The 18,664-nt window shown below is 44.4% G+C and overlaps 1 long non-coding RNA gene across 1 annotated transcript in view; it reads left to right on the top strand.

The window, feature by feature from the left end:
• Positions 1–9,787, top strand: part of LOC143974590 (uncharacterized) — a 112,784-nt gene extending 102,997 nt beyond the window's left edge. The window contains exon 3 of the long non-coding RNA XR_013272249.1: positions 9,670–9,787. This is a non-coding gene — a long non-coding RNA (uncharacterized LOC143974590). The remainder of the gene's footprint in view (positions 1–9,669) is intronic.
• Positions 9,788–18,664: the final 8,877 nt, after the last annotated feature.

The following is an 18,664-nucleotide window of genomic DNA, read 5'->3' as shown; positions in this document are numbered from 1 at the left end:
TGTTTGTAGAGAATTCCGATCGGACAAAGTGCTTCGTATGCGCAGATCAAATTACGAGACCAAAGCTATTGGCTGCTAGTCTCAACGTAGTCCTGTCCTAACGAACGAACGTCATTACGTTTCGAACGATCGGAATTTCCAACAGCTTTGTCCGACCGTGTATATGCAACGTCAGTCATGCTTGTAACTAACAGCCTTGCAATGCCTCATGGGACTTGTAGTTTCACAACAGCTGTAGGGACCACCAGTTTGAGACCCCTGTGAGGCTCTTTGCCACGGGTGTTGAGAATAGATGCTTACACTTCTAGCGCTTCCCAACCACCTATCAACGGCACATGGTTAAAATAAAGAGCAGATATAGATGTACCCACTGCAGAGTTCAGCAGGCATTGCCACTTTGCAACCACTTCCATTCACTTCTATATAAACTCAACGCAAGCATGTTGTAAACGCACTGTAAACACAGATATGGCATTTAGGACTGGTTCACATCACATGTTCTGCATCCTGAATGTGTGTCTGTATGCACATTAACATGCATTTTTTTATGCATTTTGATGTGTTTTGGTGCATGTTTTGCTTTATTTTTTCTGCATTATAAATAGGGATAAGTGCGTTCCAGTGCATTTTTGATGCATTTTTGTGCATTTTTGATATGTTTTGCTGCGTTCCAGATGCATGAAAAAAATGAAACATGTTCTACTTTTGTTTAGTGCACTGGTGTGAAAAAGTGGTGAAAAAGATATATATATTATATATATTCCTGCGCTACTATGTTGAAAATGAAAGGTATATAAAAAAAGGCATATAAAAAACTGCTGCAAGCCCCGAATACCCATACCCATTAAGAATATTAAAACAAATGGGGGTTGGTGCTGCGCTGTTCTCTTTAAAAGAGAACCAAATAATCAGAGAAAGAATACTGCTAAAGATAGCAGTACAAATAAATCAACAGTGTAAATAATAACCACAGTAGGGGTTATTTACTAAAGGAAAATCCACTTTGCACTGCAATTGCACTTTGGAAGTAAAGTCGCTGTAGATCCGAGGGGCATATGCAAGGAAAAAAAAAAACAGCATTTTAGCCTGCTCATGATTGGAGGATAAAATAAGCAGAGCTTCCCCTCATTCCAGATCTACCCCTTAGATTTACAGCGACTGCACTTCCAAGTGCACTTTCAGTGCAAAGTGGATTTGCCTTTCGTAAATAACCCCCATTGTGTGGTACAGTGACTGGTAGCAAAGTGCAAAATAGATAATGTGAAAACACAATAATACTTCTGTAGAAAAAAATAAAAATAAAAACAGGTGTACTGCTAAAGGTAGTACATGCAAACAATATCCACAGTGGGTTGTAAAGTAACTGATTTCAAAGTGCAAAATAAATGATGTTGAAACACTAGAATATTTATTCTGTAAATAAGATGAGTGCAAATATAAATGTGCAAAATGCAAAATGAACTGTGCAATAATCAGCAGAGATGCTCTCAGTGCAGAGTGCAAATAAGTTAGTGCAAAACGGCAATACAGTCCTTTCTTCTGTGTGCAAAAAGTGGTGGAAAATGACCTGGGGGTCCTGGTAGATGATAGGCTCAGTAATGGCATGCAATACCAAGCTGCTGCTAACAAAGCAAACAGAATATTGGCATGCATTAAAAAGGGGATTAACTCCAGAGATAAATCAATAATTCTCCCGCTCTACAAGACTCTGGTCCGGCCACACCTGGAGTATGCTGTCCAGTTCATAGCACCAGTCCTGAGGAAGGATGTACTGGAAATGGAGCGAGTACAAAGAAGGGCAACAAAGCTAATAAAGGGTCTGGAGGATACTAGTTATGAGGAAAGGTTGCGAGCACTGAACTTATTCTCTCTGTAGAAGAGACGCTTGAGAGGGGATATGATTTCAATATACAAATACCATACTGGTGACCCCACAATAGGGAGAAAACTTTTTTTGTGGAAGGGAGTTTAACAAGACACGTGGCCACTCATTAAAATGAGAAGAAAGGAGGTTTAACCTTAAACTACGTAGGGGGTTCTTTACTATAAGAGAGGCAAGGATGTGGAATTCCCTTCCACAGGCAGTGGTCTCAGCGGGGGGATTGATAGTTTCAAGAAACTATTAGCTAAGCACCTGAACGACTGCAACATACAGGGATATACAATGTAATACTGACATATAATCACACATATAAGTTGGACTTGATGGACTTGTGTCTTTTTTCAACCTCACCTACTATGTAACTAGAGGCATTGGAATCCATGTTAACCACTTGACCTCTGGAATATTCACCCCGTTCGCGATACAGCACTGCGTTACTTTAACTGACAATATGCAACACTGTACCAAATAAAATGTATATCATTTTTTTTCCCACAAATTGAGCTTACTTTGGGTGATATTTGATCACCTCTTTGTTTTTTGTTTTTTAAGGAAGGTAGGAGGCAAGAGAGAGGGGAATGAGAGAGAGAAATAGGTGAGGGAGAGTGGGGGTGAGAGAAAGAGGGGGTGTGAGAGAGGGGGTGAGAGGGGAGGATAAGAGAGAAAGAGGGGTGTGAGAGAGGGGGTGAGAGGGGAGGATAAGAGAGAAAGAGGGGGTGAGAGAGGAGGATACAAGAGAAAGAGGGTGTGTGAGAGAGGGGGTGAGAGGGGAGCATAAGAGAGAAAGAGGGGGTGTGAGAGAGGGTGTGAGAGTGGAGGATAAGAGAGAAAGAGGGGGTGTGAGAGGGGTGAAAGAGTAGGAGAAGAGAGAAAGAGGGGGTGTGAGAGAGGGGGTGAGAGGGGAGGATAAGAGAGAAAGAGGGGGTGTGAGAGAAGGGGTGAGAGAGGAGGATAAGAGAGAAAGAGGGGGTGTGAGAGAGGGGGTGAGAGGGGAGGAGAAGAGAGAAAGAGGGGGTGTGAGAGAGGGGGTGAGAGGGGAGGATAAGAGAGAAAGAGGGGGTGTGAGAGAGGGGGTGAGAGAGGAGGATAAGAGAGAAAGAGGGGGTGTGAGAGAGGGGGTGAGAGAGGAGGAGAAGAGAGAAAGAGGGGGTGTGAGAGAGGGGATGAGAGGGGAGGATAAGATAGAAAGAGGGGGTGTGAGATAGGGGGTGAGAGGGGAGGATAAGAGAGAAAGAGGGGGTGTGAGAGAGGGGGTGAGAGGGGAGGATAAGAGAGAAAGAGGGGGTGTGAGAGAGGGGGTGAGAGGGGAGGATAAGAGAGAAAGAGGGGGTGTGAGAGAGGGGGTGAGAGGGGAGGATAAGAGAGAAAGAGGGGGTGTGAGAGAGGGGGTGAGAGGGGAGGATAAGAGAGAAATTAGGTAAAACACATGTATCATATATAAAACAATTCCTATGTATCATAAGTTAATTTAAACACATATAGTGCAAAAAAACAAAAAACAAATATCTGTTCAAAGTTATTCCCAAATCTTGAATTAAAATAAATCTTGAAATAATGGGAATACACGGGGGCTCCCGGATTCCGATAAGCCCCCAGCCCGCAGACCCCGACAACCAACGGCCAGGGTTGTCGGGAAGAGGCCTCATCAACATGGAGACAAGGTGCTTTGGGGTGGGGGGGCCGCACAACCCCCCCTTCCCCAAGGCACCCCCCCATGTTGAGGGCATGCGGCCTGGCACGGCTCAGGAGGGGGGGCGCTCGCTCGTTCCCACCCCCTTTCCTGGCCGGCCGGGAAGCGTGCTCGTATAAGGGTCTGATGTGGACCTAGGGGGGGACCCCCACGCCGATTTTTCGGCGTAGGGATTCCCCTTTAAGTCCATACCAGGTGACGGGGCCAGCGACGCCTCCTTCGCTGGCCCCGGCTACCTGGAGACACGCTCAAAATGAGGGACATTTCAAAAGTATGGCGGACTGGCACACACATGGCCGGATTGTCCGCCGAAATGCGAGTCCGGCGGAAAGATTGAAGTGCAAAACTACTTTCTAAGTCCGCCGGACTTTTGGGTAAAAAAAAGTCCGCCGGAGCCTACACACGGGGGGATTGTCGGGCGGACTTGAGTCCGCCGGACTTTTCCACCAGATTGCTTGATGGTGTGTATGCGGCATTAGTGTTACAAGGTTTCAGGTGTGAATGGGAAGCAGGTGTGTTACATGTGTTGTTATTGCTCTCACTCTCTCATACTGGTCACTGGAAGTTCAACATGGCACTTCATGGCAAAGAACTCTCAGAGGATCTGAAAAAAAGAATTGTTGCTCTACATAAAGTTGGCATAGGCTAGTAGAAGCTTGCCAAGACCCTGAAACTGAGCGGCAGCATGGTGGCCAAGACCATACAGCGGTTTAACAGGACAGGTTCCACTCAGAACAGGCCTCACAATGGTCGACCAAAGAAGTTGAGTGCACATGCTCAGCGTCATATCCAGAGGCTGTCTTTGTAAAATAGTCGTATGAGTGCTGCCAGCATTGCTGCAGAGATTGAAGGGATGGGGGGTCAGCCTGTCAGTGCTCAGGCCATACGCCGCATGCTGAATCAAATTGGTCTGCATGGCTGTCGTCCCAGAAGGAAACCTCTTCTAAAGATGATGCACAACAAATACAGCTCTCCCCATATTATCCTCGCTGGAGACTTTAATTTGGTGGCACACTCGTCCCTGGATAGGAGTAAGCCGGGTGCGACCACTAATGCTTTCCCCAAATCTCTAAAATCCAGCCTACACTTACATACTTTGGTAGACGCATGGAGGGCACACAATATTGGGGCAAGGGAATATACATTTTATTCCCACTCCCACGACAGTTACTGTAGACTGGATTACCTATTTTGCTCCCCTATCCTCTTGGCCAACTCCACCTCTGCCGCCATTCATTCCTGTCCTTGGTCGGACCACCAGATGGTCTCCCTAGATTTATCCCATATTGGTTTAAAGCCTTCAGAGGCCAGCTGGAGACTGAATGAGGCTCTCCTATCGGATCCAGCAGCACTCCCCTTCATGACTAAACATATAGAAGAATATTTTACTATCAATAAAACGGACGGTATCTCCCCAGCCACACTTTGTGGTGGTGCGTGGACACCTGATTCAATTGGCAGTGGAGAGAAAGAAACAACGCCTCATAGACATAACTAGACTTACCACGGACCTCGACAATCTTTATCATCGCCACTCTCAGAGCCACACCCCAGACATACTCAAACAAATCAGTACCCTTAGGCTTGACCTAGATAAGATTCAATCAGACCGGACGGAGAAGGCATTGCGGTGGTCTAGGGCCAAGTTCCTCCTCCACAGCAACTCTGCCTTGGCGATGTTCGCAAGAAAGCTCAACCATTCCCTCCAACCCTCTCACTCCTAAACTTAGGAATCACGATGGCAACATGGTCTCTCACCCCCCGGGGAATCCTTAATATCTTCACTAAATTGTATTCAGACTTACTCTCCCCCCCGACCTCCCCCCAGACCCAGCCCTCGGCACATGGCTGAGTGATCTACCCCTTCCCTCTCTCACGCCTGAGCAAATCCAGCAACTGAATGCCCCATGCTCGGACCTCGAGATTATTAAAGTTGTCCGGTCCCTGAAACCCTCCAAGACCCCGGGGCCAGATGGTTATTCTGCTCCTTATTTTAAAAAATTCCTGGGCACCCTGATCCCGCACTTACAATCATTATTCAACTTTGTCCTCAAAGGTAATAAATTCCCGGATGACATGCTTTTGGCAAACATGTCCTTGATCCCGAAACCTAATAAAGACCACTCCCTCCCCCAGAACTACAGGCCGATCTCTGTTATTAATACAGACTTGAAGATCTTTGGCCGCATTTTAGTGGACCGACTGTCAAACATTATTACCTACCTAGTTTTCCCTGACCAGACAGGGTTTATCCCCTCAAGACAAATCACTGACAACATCAGACCCACGGCCAACTAAATCCAAGACGCTGACCTACAGTCCCGTAAGGTGCTCCTCCTGAGCCTAGATATTCACAAGGCCTTTGATAGTGTCCTATGGCCCTTCTTAGAACAAATACTAGCAAAATTTGTTTTTTCAGGAGCCTTTGTCCACGGGTTGCGGGCAATTATACCACCATCCCTGCACTAGAATTAGGCTGCCGGGCTGTAACTCAGATTACTTTCTTTGGGCAGGGGTACGAGGCAGGGCTGTCACCTCTTTTATTCGCCCTTGCCATCGAACCTCTCGCCCAAGCTATCCGCCTAGATAATAATATTAGGGGTTATACGAAGGGTGATCATGAATTTAAATTGAGCCTTTATGCGGACGATGTCCTTATGTTCCTGCCAGACCCCATTGTCTCTATCCCAAACCTTATAACCACCCTTCGTAGGTTCCAAGAAATCTTCGGCCTAGGGGTTAACCTCTCAAAATGCTCAGCTCTCTCAATAAATTTCCCCCTTAGCACTAAGACCTTGATCCAAACCAATTTCAGCTTCCCCACGGATGGCCTGACGCTACCCTATCTGGGAATTAAACTGGCCCCATCCCTCCAAAAACTCTACTGTGCCAATTACCCCCCTGCATTTATTCGCCTCAGGCAGCTACTACATTCCTGAAGCACCTTCCATATCACGTTCTTAGGCAGAATACAGGCGGTTAAAATGTCTATACTTCCCAAACTTTTATTCTTTTTTAGAGCCCTTCCTAATTATGTACCCAAACAGACGATTGAACAACTACAGCGCGACGTGAACAAATTTATTTGGAGTCATAAAAAACCACGCCTGGGCAAACAGATGCTATACAGATTGCAACCCTTGGGTGGCCTGGGCCTGCCTAATCTCTGGCTGTACTATGTTTCAGCTAGACTCCTGCAATTAGTCAATGGCACACTTCCCCACACAGTATACCCTGGCTCCGCTTTGAGCAGGCTTCTATTGCCCCTTTCTATCTCCCGGGCCTGTTATGGGCTAAATCTATCTGCCCTAGGGATATTTCTGCCCTGAATGCTGTGGTTGGTCAATCTCTGTACTTATGGTCCCTTTATAAACATAAATTCTCCCTCCTCCCTTCCCACCCTAAACTGGTGTCGTTTTTGGCTGACCCCTCCTTTCCTGCAGCGTTCTCCAACCCCGATACCTTCTCATTATGGGTAACGGGGGGTTGGTCACCCTGGACTCTTTATTGGTGGACGTGGTGATCCGCTCCTTCCTATCCTTAGAATCCTCCCACTCCCTCCCTAGATTGGAGTTTTACAAATACCTCCAAATTAGACATTTCTACGACACACACTACTCCAGGTACAAAGCAAACCCCCTTGCAACATTTGAAGATCTGTGTGGCCCCTCCTCCAGGGATAAGGGTACGATCTCCCTGTTATATGGCTATCTGAGTGGCCCGGGCCTACCTGCCAAATCCTCAGCTTTACTACAATGGGAGGTAGAGACTAGCGAGGTGACCTCCCCCGAGGAGTGGTCGCTGCGAATCTCAAACATGCATAAATGCACTAAATCTGTCGCGGTGAAAGAAACTCCACACAAGATGGTATTATACCCCGGCTAAACGCCATACATTTTTCCCCTTGGTCACGGAGAACTGCTTCAGAGGTTGCCCCGCTAGAGGTACACATTTACACATTTTTTGGAGCTGTCCATCGCTGAGGGTCTTGTGGCAGCGGGTAACAGAGAGGGTGGCTGATATCACGGGGACTTCATCCACCCTCACTTACCAGATGTGCCTATTCTTTGCGGATATCCCCAGAGCCACTCCACCCGAACAAAAACTTACCCATACTTTATTTAGAGCAGTACATTGGGCTATTGCTCTCTTTTGGCGCACCCCAGGAGTCCCATGGGACCAAATCCTCAAACGCATGGCGGCCATTCAACTAATGGAAAGGGTGTTCCACACTATAATGGACACAATACCCACATATGAGCTGAAATGGAAATTCTGGCCTCCTGGCCCATGAACACCCTGCTCCCTTTTCCATGGGTGGACCCCCCTGCCTCATGATCCTCCTGTGCATGTACCTCGTTACAGATTTACCCGTAGCTCCCTTGATATTCTGTTGTTGTGTTTTTGTTATTTTGTTATATTTGTTGTACTAGCCCATGGATGGCAGGTATCTGTGACTTTTCTTTTTTTTCTTTACGGGTCTAAGTTGAGTAGCGGGTAGCCTTGCTCCTCAAGGTCGGTGGAGACTTTCCTCTTCCTACCTCCCCCGCACTGGACTTCCTCCCGACTGTCATCACTTATTACAATGTATACTTGTGTTGATCCTACCAGTGTATGTATTCCATGCTATACTATTTCTCTTTTATTGTACTGGCTGAATTTCTTCAATAAAACATTTGTATTTAAAAAATAAAGATAATGCACAAGAAAGCCCACAAACAGTTTGCTGAAGACAAGCAGATTAAGGACATGGATTACTGGAACCAGGTCCTGTGGTCTGACGAGACCAAGATAAACTTATTTGGTTCAGATGGTGTCAAACGAGTGTGTGGCGTTAACTAGGTGAGCAGTACAAAGACAAGTGTGTGTTGCCTACAATCAAGTTGTAAGAGTGTCATGGTCTGGGGCTGCAAGAGTGTTGCCGACACTGGGGAGCCACAGTTCATTGAGGGAACCATGAATGCCAACATGTGCTGTGACATACTGAAGCAGAGCATGATCTCCTCCCTTCGGTGACTGGACTGCAGGGCAGTATTCCTAACCCCAACACACCTCTAAGACAACCGCCACCTTGCTAAAGAAGCTGAGAGTAAAGGTGAAGCTGAGAGTAAAGCATGTCTCCAGACCTAAACCCTATTGAGCATCTATGGGGCATCCTCAAACGGAAGGTGGAGGAGCGTAAGATCTCCAACATCTACCAACTCCATGATGTCATCATGGAGGAGTGGAAGAGGACTCCAGTGGCAACCTGTGAAGTTCTGGTGAACTCAATGCCTAAGGCAGTGCTGGAAAGTGGTCACGCACACTATTGACAATCTGGGCTCAATTTGGACATTTTCACTTAGGGGTGTACTCACTTTTGTTGGCAGTGGTTTAGACATTAATGGCTGTGTGTTGAGTTATTTTGAGGGGACAGCAAATTTACACTGTTATACAAGCTGTACACTCACTATTTTACATTGTAGCAAAGTGTCATTTCTTCAGTGTTGTCACATGAAAAGATACAATAAAATATTTACAAAAATGTGAGGGGTGTACTCACTTTTATGAGATACTGTAGGTGTGCGCAGCCTATTGCATTAGGGTATGCACCCCCAAAGCTTAAACCCATGTGCCTTTCTTTGCAGCCTCATTTGCATGGGACAGTTAATAAATGGGTAGTGCTGTGCAGCTTCCTGTTCATTCACAAACTGAATCACAGTTTACTATGCATCAGTTATGAATGAATACAGTGTGTTCATTTAGAAAAGGAAGGGGCTATTAAATGACATATTGACTAGCCCTTTCTCCCACTCTCCATCCTGAAACAACCCCCGCTGCAGCCAAGGGGAGAAGAGAGGAGGGAAACCAGCAGCACTGGGGGGTGGGGTGGGGGCAACATGGGGGGAAGCCTGGGCAGCAGGAGGAATCAGCACCACACAGACTGATTAGAGTGTGCCCAGGCACACCTGGCACACCTCCTGCTCAGGTCTATGATCTAAGCTATGGGTCTGGTAAGGATGCTGAGGGGAATCTCAGCCACTTTGTTTCCAAGCAGAAGAAAGTGGATAGAAAATGTCATGTGGGATAATTTTTTATTTATTTTTTGTCACTACAGGTGTGCCACTTCACAGGCAGGTATGGGAGCCTCTGCTACTTCTGTGTCCTGTTATAAGAGGAACAGAGACTAGTGGCGCTGCAGCATGGCACAGTGCTGGATCGAATGAGGATACAGGTAAATATATAGGGGGGGGGGCATACAGCTACTAGGAAATTTTTTACCTAAATGGAGTAAATGCATTTAGGTAAAGAAGGTATTGCCCTTCCATTTAAGGGTTCGGATGTGAGCAACATTATCAAACTTGGTGTGTCACCACATGTGAGTAACATCAAAAATGTACCATAATACCACATTTTGATTGCACATAAAACTCTGGCTTTATCTTTGTATCTAGTTTGTGTTTTTGTGATTTGCCATTTTTATATAGATACATATGAAAAAATTCTTATGAAACCTTGCTATTCATATGTAAAGTAAAACCAAGCTTTAGTTTCACTATTACCCTCAATAACGGACAACCAACCGGTAATCAGACAAGAAACACGAGCACTCCATCATTCCTATACTGTCAGAAACCATGAATCAGACTGAGACAGAAGGACAATTAAATCACACTTGTTTATTAATAAAAATAAAAAGGTAAATAGAAAAAGCGTATTCAAGCATAGCCAGAGTCCAGTAACCAGATCGGGTAGTCAGCCAGGCCAGAAGTCAGGGATCCAAGCAGAGCAACAGCAAGCAGGATAAGGAGCCAGAAGGGATGTCAGCAAGCCAGTCTTTAAACAAACTGCAGGAGATGGTTTCTAGTCATGTGACCAAGGCGAAGGCAGAGGTGAAGTGAGCTGGAAGGCTTTAAGTAGGCAGGTCAGACGAGCATCATCAGGAACAGCTGGTAACTATGGAGAGAGAAGAGAGCTGGCAATTGGCCGACAGCTGAGCGGCCAGCCCAGAGAAGGAAGGGCTAAGCCAGCCCTGACATATACTCCTTACCTGTCCCCCTTCCACCCATCTTTTAAGCCACTACCAGATTCCACATGACATTTTGGCAGGATCCCATGGGCCATTTCCCACAACTAAGCTTAATTGCTGCAACAAGTCCGATGACCAGACAACAGTACCCAACCAATATACACGTTAGAAGGAATCTCAAATCACGAGGGATAATGTATGAACACCTCTAGATAAACCTCATCTTTCTATACTTATGGAGGACTACCCAGGGTCCCCTCCCGGCTCCCGCTCACAGTTAGATCCCTTTTGTTGTGACCAGGTATTGGGTTGACCTGTACTGGTTTATCCTCTATACTCCCTTAAAATCCCCTCACCTCACACAATGCCACAACACCTAAATATATCTATAGTTTTCATGGTTTGGAATCTCCCCTCATTACAATTATCATCACCCATTTTATTTACTTAAAGTTACTACCCAACATGTGATTCTGCCTACATTGATGGTTGATGTGAACAGTACGGTTTCCCGATACCTGTACTCGAGCAAACTGTTGAAAAATACATTTTAAGGGTCTGTTATTGTAAGAAGAGTCTTTGCCCTATGAAATATAAGAAATAATATCATGAATTATCCCTCAAACGTTTATTAATAATTAAAATCCCAGTCTTAAGTGGTTTGGCCCAAAAAGTAAGACCCTTTAATACCAATAATACAAAAAAAATGAACGTTATAATATAATTATTATATCACATGCTGGTTCTAATTTTCATACTACTTAGAGGTGTGGTACTTGTCAGTGGGTTAACTTCATCACCTCATATTATGAGCCAGCTTGCTGTAAGTAATTGTGAATTGGCACATTCTTTACAGTCCTTGACCTAGTATCACCATATTATATAATGATAGCACAAACAAACTATCAAAGCTATGCTGGCATTATTTATAGCTAATCCATGTCAATTAGGCTGGGTTCACACCCATTGCGAATTGGATGCGGGTTTCTCCACATCCAGTTCGCATGACAGGAGATTGTGACTGTCTCTCTATGAAGCTGGTTCACATATCTCCATTGTAGCTGTGGAGCAGCTTTCACAGCTCAGTTCCAGGGCTGTATTCAGGCAAAAATTCGGCCCTGATTCGTCCCTGGAATGGATAACAGGGACGCACCGAACCCCTTCGGCGAGCAGCATCCGTTAAAGGTGTGAATCCAGCCTTAATCTTTGGCTTTTCCCTTGATAGCCCCCCCCCCCCACCCCCACTGATACTTTCCTTATCTTCATTCCCGCACCACCCTGGTCAGCTGCTGGAGTCCAGAGTAGAAAGGCTTGACTGAGTTCTATGTTGGTCTATGTTAGAGCTTCCCCAGAGCCAATGACCTTCCTCCAGCCCTCACCTGGCAGTGCTCAAGCCTGGTGATTGGCTGCACAGGATGAACAATTCATCATGGATGGAAAGGGAGAAGGTCACATGTGCATATATATTAGGAAGTACTGGGTATTTACAAAGACTCCAGGTAAGTGGAGGGACAGGGCGGCATTGTGAAGGTGCATGTAGGGCATCTTATCAGGAGAACCTTCACTATGCCCTGAAAGGGTAAAATTTTCTTTGTTTTGGCATCAATAACAATAGAAACCTCCAGAAATTTGTTTCTACATACCTGTATTTGTAACACACAATCCCCATCCCTCTACACAGCCTACATTTGTATCTGCAGCATAGCCTAACCCTCAAAGTTTGTGCCCCCAAGCCTTCCTAGAACCTGCTTTTACCGCCTTCACATTCCAAGAGTCTGATAGACTACTATCATATTCTGATCTGATTAATGATTTCCTGTGTTGTACATATTAAATTAAATAGAAACCAATACTGAATCCAGCCCACAGCTGTACTGCACTACAACCGATATGCATTTTTGTCTAACTTGTCCCACTTTATAAACAGCCGGGCCATATTTCTGATGAAGAGCCACAAAAAGGCCTGACTGACATCACTGGCAACCAAAGAAATCTGCTTAAGAATTTAGCAGCATTAAGGCACGTGGTTCTATCTGGCAGATAATTCATGTATATACTGCATGGTCTTTAGTAAAATGTTGAGACTGATAGAGGCTCACTTGGCTACCCAACAGCTGGGATAGTCAACAATCCAGATAATTTGTCTTTACAGTCAAACCTTTGATGTTGGGTCTATTGGTGCCTGAGCCCCAGGTAGGTTGGATTGTGCATTTCTTCACCTGGTCATTCATACACACTCAAGGATCAGGCTGTTAAACATTATATTTCAGCCATACATAGTCAAATTTTCAGGAGATCTGGCCACCCAAGAAGATACCTAGAGCTGGGAAATACACTCTCCAGGAGAGATGCCATGGAAAAGCACTTGTGGAAAACTGGGACCCTCAACCACAACATCATATCTTTCTTGCTGTTGAATATCCAGTTTTCAACAATTGGAAGCCATTTATTCAGAACTCACTTATAAAAAAAAATGGCCTTTTCTACAGATAATCGTTCTGTGCAGGCACCTTGATATTAGAAGTAAAGAACAGTTGCTTGATTAGTCTTGATTTGCAAGCACATTGACTGTCATACAAAAACGATGGATTAAAGAAATACATATTCATATTATAGGCTTTGTAGTAAGAAATCAAATGAAAATAGCTGATACAAAGATATTGAAGGCTGGAAGACTTTAAAGTTTTAGGAAGGCTTAACTCCTCTGGATGAACATACCATTCCTGCAAACTTCAAATACAGATGATAATCTTAAGTGCCTCCCCGCTCATGCCAAGAACCTCACACTTCTTTGCTAAGATGATGCAGAAAAAAGTGTTGTGTAAGCATTGATAAGCAACCAGATTTCACGGTCCTTCATGGAAATACAATGAAAGAGCATATTTACATTTTTAAGATATAAATAAGAAAGTGATCTTGGTATAATAATTTGATGATATAGTCTATAAATGTTTTACAATTCATGTTTGCATTTATAAAAAATTCATTATATGGGGACATGGGGCAGCCACAGTATATATGCTTATTACATCTACAACACCGGCTTGCTGCTTTCCTTTGCTACAGAATGGGTGGGCTTTACGAAAGAAGGATGGAAGGATAGAAGGAAGGAAAGAAAGAAAGAAAAAAAGAAAGAAAGAAAGAAAGAAAGAAAGAAAGAAAGAAAGAAAGAAAGAAAGAAAGAAAAGCAAGGAAGGGAGGTTGGTTCAATGGAAGGAAGGAGAAGAAAAAAATAAGGGGACAAAAGAGATAAGGAAGAATAAAGATGGAGGGAGAAGATAGGTATGATATGTTCCTTTCTACGTAAGCAGAATATGTATTGCTCATCTCCGGCTGGATTCTTTCCTAAATGTAAATTTAACTGGGTAATAACATTTATAGGTGAAGTTGATCTAGGAAATATCCGATTGTCTCTCAGGGGATCTGGAAGGATTTTTTCTCCCTCCTGGAGCAAATTGGTTCCTGCTATGCTGTTTTTTTTGCCTTCATCTGGATCAACTGTCGATATAGATTTGTGTACAGTGGTGTATCATCCATAGGTGCAGAGTATTCACAGCACATGGGCCCTCGGGGGGGGGGGGGAACTGTGCTCCAACAGACTCAGCACCCATGGATGATACATGACAAGTCCTACAGCTCTGGCACAGTTGGTTAAATGTTCCATGTCCCATCCCCAGCCCCCCTTCGTGCTGGCCATGCCCCTTCCTCTTAGCTCTGTTTGTTGTGTCCTCCCAGCAATGTGCTTCTCCTCCCTGTGCTCCTCTGTGGGGGGCTGCTGGGTGACTGCTCAGCCTAGTGAGTACTGTGTCCTGCACTGAGCCAGGCTTCCCTTCCCCCCACCTCTGATAACTTTCTGATAAGTGTCTCAACTGCTACAGAACTTCTTGAAGGGGGAAGGGTGGGTCTGCTGGGTGTGGTAGTGCAGGCAGTGATTGGCAGCTGTGGGATTCCCAAATACCCTCTATCCCCTCCCTTCCTGCATTTCCCCACTCCACCTCTCCACCCTAAACAATAACCCCCCAACTTTCCACCCTAAACAATAATCACCCTCTCCACTCTAAACAATAATCCCTCTCTCCACTCTAAACAATAACCCCCCACCTCCCTGCCTCTCCACCCTAAACAATAACCCCCCTCCCGCCTCTCCACCCTAAACAATAACCCCCCTCCCCACCTCTCCTCCCTAAACAAGTTCCCCTCCCTGTTACACCCTCTTCAAGCCACGCCCACTATTAAGCACATTTAAACCACACCCACTGTTCACTGAGTTGCGCACCACATTTTATTTCTCTACAGACTTAGGGCCCACTTTTTATTTTGCACAGATGCTCTGATTTCATGATACATCCCTGGTTGTGTATATATAATTGTATAAAAATATTTTTTTTTGCAGGATATTTTTTTTTCCCTTTCTATTGGTTGAACTAGATGAACTTGTGTCTTTTTTCAAGCTGACTAACTATGTAACTATGTATGTAATAGGCATAAACAGACACAGAGTGGTAAACATATCCACATTACTCTGTAAGAGAGCTTGTTGCAGACCAAAGTGCTGAGTTTTGCACACATCAGAGGACTTATAATATACTGAGAATCATGGGAGCGAGAGAACATTCCTTGCCCTGCGCACCCGCACCCCTAGCAATGTTCATGCCAGACTACCAAGAACACAGGTTCATCCGGTATAAACAGCTAGCAATTTCTCTGTAACTATTGATTGTTTTTCTTTTCTGGTGCTAGGCAGGAATTATATTGCCCTGCAGTTTTGTTTTTTATCACGTACTCATTGTGAAGCAAATTTACATTGTGAGAGCATTCAGGTGCTCCAAGGTCGCATACTGCATCTGCAGCAGTGACATCGCTGAATCAGTGAATTTGAGGTTAAAGTGAATCAGTCACCACTGGGCATCTGTAATAATCTGAATCTTCAATAAATTGTTATAATAGTGACATATTAACTCTCAGAGATTACATATTTTATTATTTTTTACTTGTAATCTCTCCCTGTCACTGCAGAAGTGTCAGGCCAAGTATAAGCTGTAAGGTCAGCACTAAAAGGCTGTAAGACCACCACGGTGACTATCCTATCTGCGATGAGCGTCTGATGATAGCACACACTTATAAAACAAAGAACCTTTTGTCAGCACCTTGAGTGTTCAACGCTGATATGCCACATCCAAAATGTGAGTTGCCTGTAGTAACACATTTTTATGATTAAAGTGTTGGTTATCTCTATACCCATAGGAGCCTCTTCCTTTGCTTTTTTTCACAGACTTTGGAACATGGTTTCTGTCCTCCTCTGATGACAGCCCTGGATGTGGAGTTCCTCCCTTTGACTGCTTATTTTATCCCCTGTCTCACTGGATGGCAGTTTTATTATTATCATAATCATATGGATCTTTATATAACATGGACTTATTTATATAATTGAATTTTTGCTTCCAATTGGTGAGAGATCGGTGGATATTGTGTTAAATCCTTGATCCTGTTTTTGCACATTTACTTGTATAATGAGGGAGATCCAGCAGGAGATGAATCAACTCCCGTTCCCTCTATCATGCCCATCAGTTGTTGCTGTAGCCACTGCAGACCCCGCACCACCGCAGCGTCCCAAACCTGGTACCACAAGGCTCCGGGTCGCTTATCCTTTTTCTCTCTCTCCGCAGGGGAACAGCAAACTCTTCACATCAACAGAACTTTCCAGAAGGATTACCCATTAGCAATATAATTCCTGCGTAGCACCAGAAAAGAAAAACAATCAATAGCCGGCCGTGGAACGCAGTTCAGGGCAGAACGAGGTCTGGAACGAGAGCGGAGAGAGCTGACGTCATAAATGGACGCGACTGCTTTTGTGAGCGTACAGGCTGAGATCGTATGACAGCCACGATCCTTCATCAAGCAAATGAGACAACTGCAAAGACTAGTATATAAAGACCATGCACAGGAAGAAGGGAAGTGGTATACTATAAAAGGATGCTTAAAGTGCAAGTGCAAAAAATTGCAGATCGCAGTAGGGGAAGAGAAATAGGTATTGGGGAAAACGGAAAAGACAAAATGGTAAAAATAAATTGGAATGAAAAATTAATAATAAAAATAAGAGAAATAAAAATAATAACAACAATGAAGATAATAAATATAAAAATAAAAACGCAGGCAGTTAAAATCCATGGATAAATACAAGGGCAGCAATGGATGAATAATACACAAACTGTATCATAAATAGATTAAAATTGGACCAATAAGATATATAAGAAAGGAGGGAGGGAAAGAACGGTATAAACCTACACACATGGATAGAGATGGCCTTGCAGCTCGCCCGGCAGTCGTTTCGCGGCGAATTTTGGTCGTTCGGAAGCCGGACTTCTGTTGCTGTTCGCCGGCGGACATATGCGTTTACATTGTGAAGAACTTTGACCCATGACACATCCATCATGGGGTACAGGTAACAGGACAGCCAATTGAGACATTTCGGCACATGGACAATTGGACATACCCCCTACCTTATAAATAGACCTGATCTGGCGGCCATTTTACATTCTGTCTTTTGTCAGTGTAGGGAAAGGACGCTGTGTGGAGCAGGGACAGTCAGTTTAATCACTAGCTATTACTATTATGTCCACAAAAGTCCTTTTAAGGACTGGTATAGGTGTACAGTATATAGGGTTGTAATACACTTAGAATATACTTTCTTTCAAATATACAAAGTATATTATGGTGCACTGCTGACTGCTGTGCTGCTGAGTGTTGACCGATTCTGCAGCTGTCTTTTATCAGTGTAGGGACAGTTTGGTGTTTTAGAGCAGGGACAGTCTGCAAATCACTAGCTACTAGGTCCACAAAGGTCCTTTTAAGGACTGGTATAGGTGTACAGTATATAGGGTTGTACACGTATAATATACTTTCTTTCAAATATAGAAAGCATATTATAGTGCACTGTACTGCTGTACTGCTGAGCGAGTCTGCAGCTGTTGTTTCACAGTGTAGGGAAGCAATTCACTAGCTACTAGCTAGCTACTATTAGGTCCACAAAGGTCCTTTTAAGGACTGGTATAGGTGTGCTATTTGGTGTGCAGCATATAGGGGTGTAATACACGTATAAAATACTTGCAAATATAGAAAGCATAGTATAGTGCATTTTCACTGTGCAACATTGTGACTGCTTAGCGGTTATGCAGTGATACTACAAAGAGTGATACGGCTACAATCACATTAAGTACAAAGAGTGACAAACGCAATTAGAAAAAATGTATTATAACTGGTGTAATAGACCAGTGGCCCCCCAAAACGACAGATTGAAGCGGGGTGTTATATACCTTCTTCCACATACATACTGCACTTCTCTAGAGACTTTTGTCACAGGGTCATTTAAAAAATGACAGGCAGAAGAAGAGGCAGGACCTTCCGCAGGGGTGGTAGGGGTAGGGCAGGAGCAACAGGCTTGAGCCAAAGAGGCAAATTGCAGAAGGTGCATACGATTACGTCAAAGGACGCACCAGACTTGGTTGAGTGGCTCACTCAGCCTTACTCTTCTGCACCCTCCTCATCCTCTCATCCTCTCGATCTGCACCCTCTTCTTCACTCTCTGCTGTGTGCACCCCCAAAGACACTACCACCAAGATATAAAAGACCGTCAGAGTTTATTCTGACGAAAAAAACGGTCGTGTGTACGCAGCATAAGTCTTTGAGTTTGTCCTACTCCTATCGATGGATGGAGTTAGGCCTACAGCACATCTTTACAGACTGCTTACTCCATACTGGCGGGGAGATTATTGTCTGTTCACCCGGCTCTATGAGCTAGCTAATGGAAATGGTGTTCAATGCTGATACTTTACAATGTTGTTGTGTCCAGACCTTACGCCAGGTTCTGCTATAAAAAGTTTTAAAAATTAGATTACATGGCCATTAGGAAGTCTTTTTGGTTGCAACAGAATTGCATTAATCCTGTGATCCTGCATGCCTTTGCCGGGTCACTGACTGCCCTGTTATTTTTCGGAATGCAAAGCAAGAAATTCAAGTGTGAAAAAGTAAAGCAGAGAATTTATCTTCAGACTTTTACAGCTGATCTGTCTAGCTCTCCACCTGC

This window comes from Lithobates pipiens, unplaced genomic scaffold (genome assembly GCF_037356315.1).
Source record: "Lithobates pipiens isolate NorthernLeopardFrog02 unplaced genomic scaffold, aLitPip1_a1.2 Scaffold_1, whole genome shotgun sequence".
Taxonomy (NCBI): Eukaryota; Metazoa; Chordata; class Amphibia; order Anura; family Ranidae; genus Lithobates; species Lithobates pipiens.
Note: the sequence above shows the minus strand (reverse complement) of the source record. Positions and strands in the feature narration are given on the sequence as shown.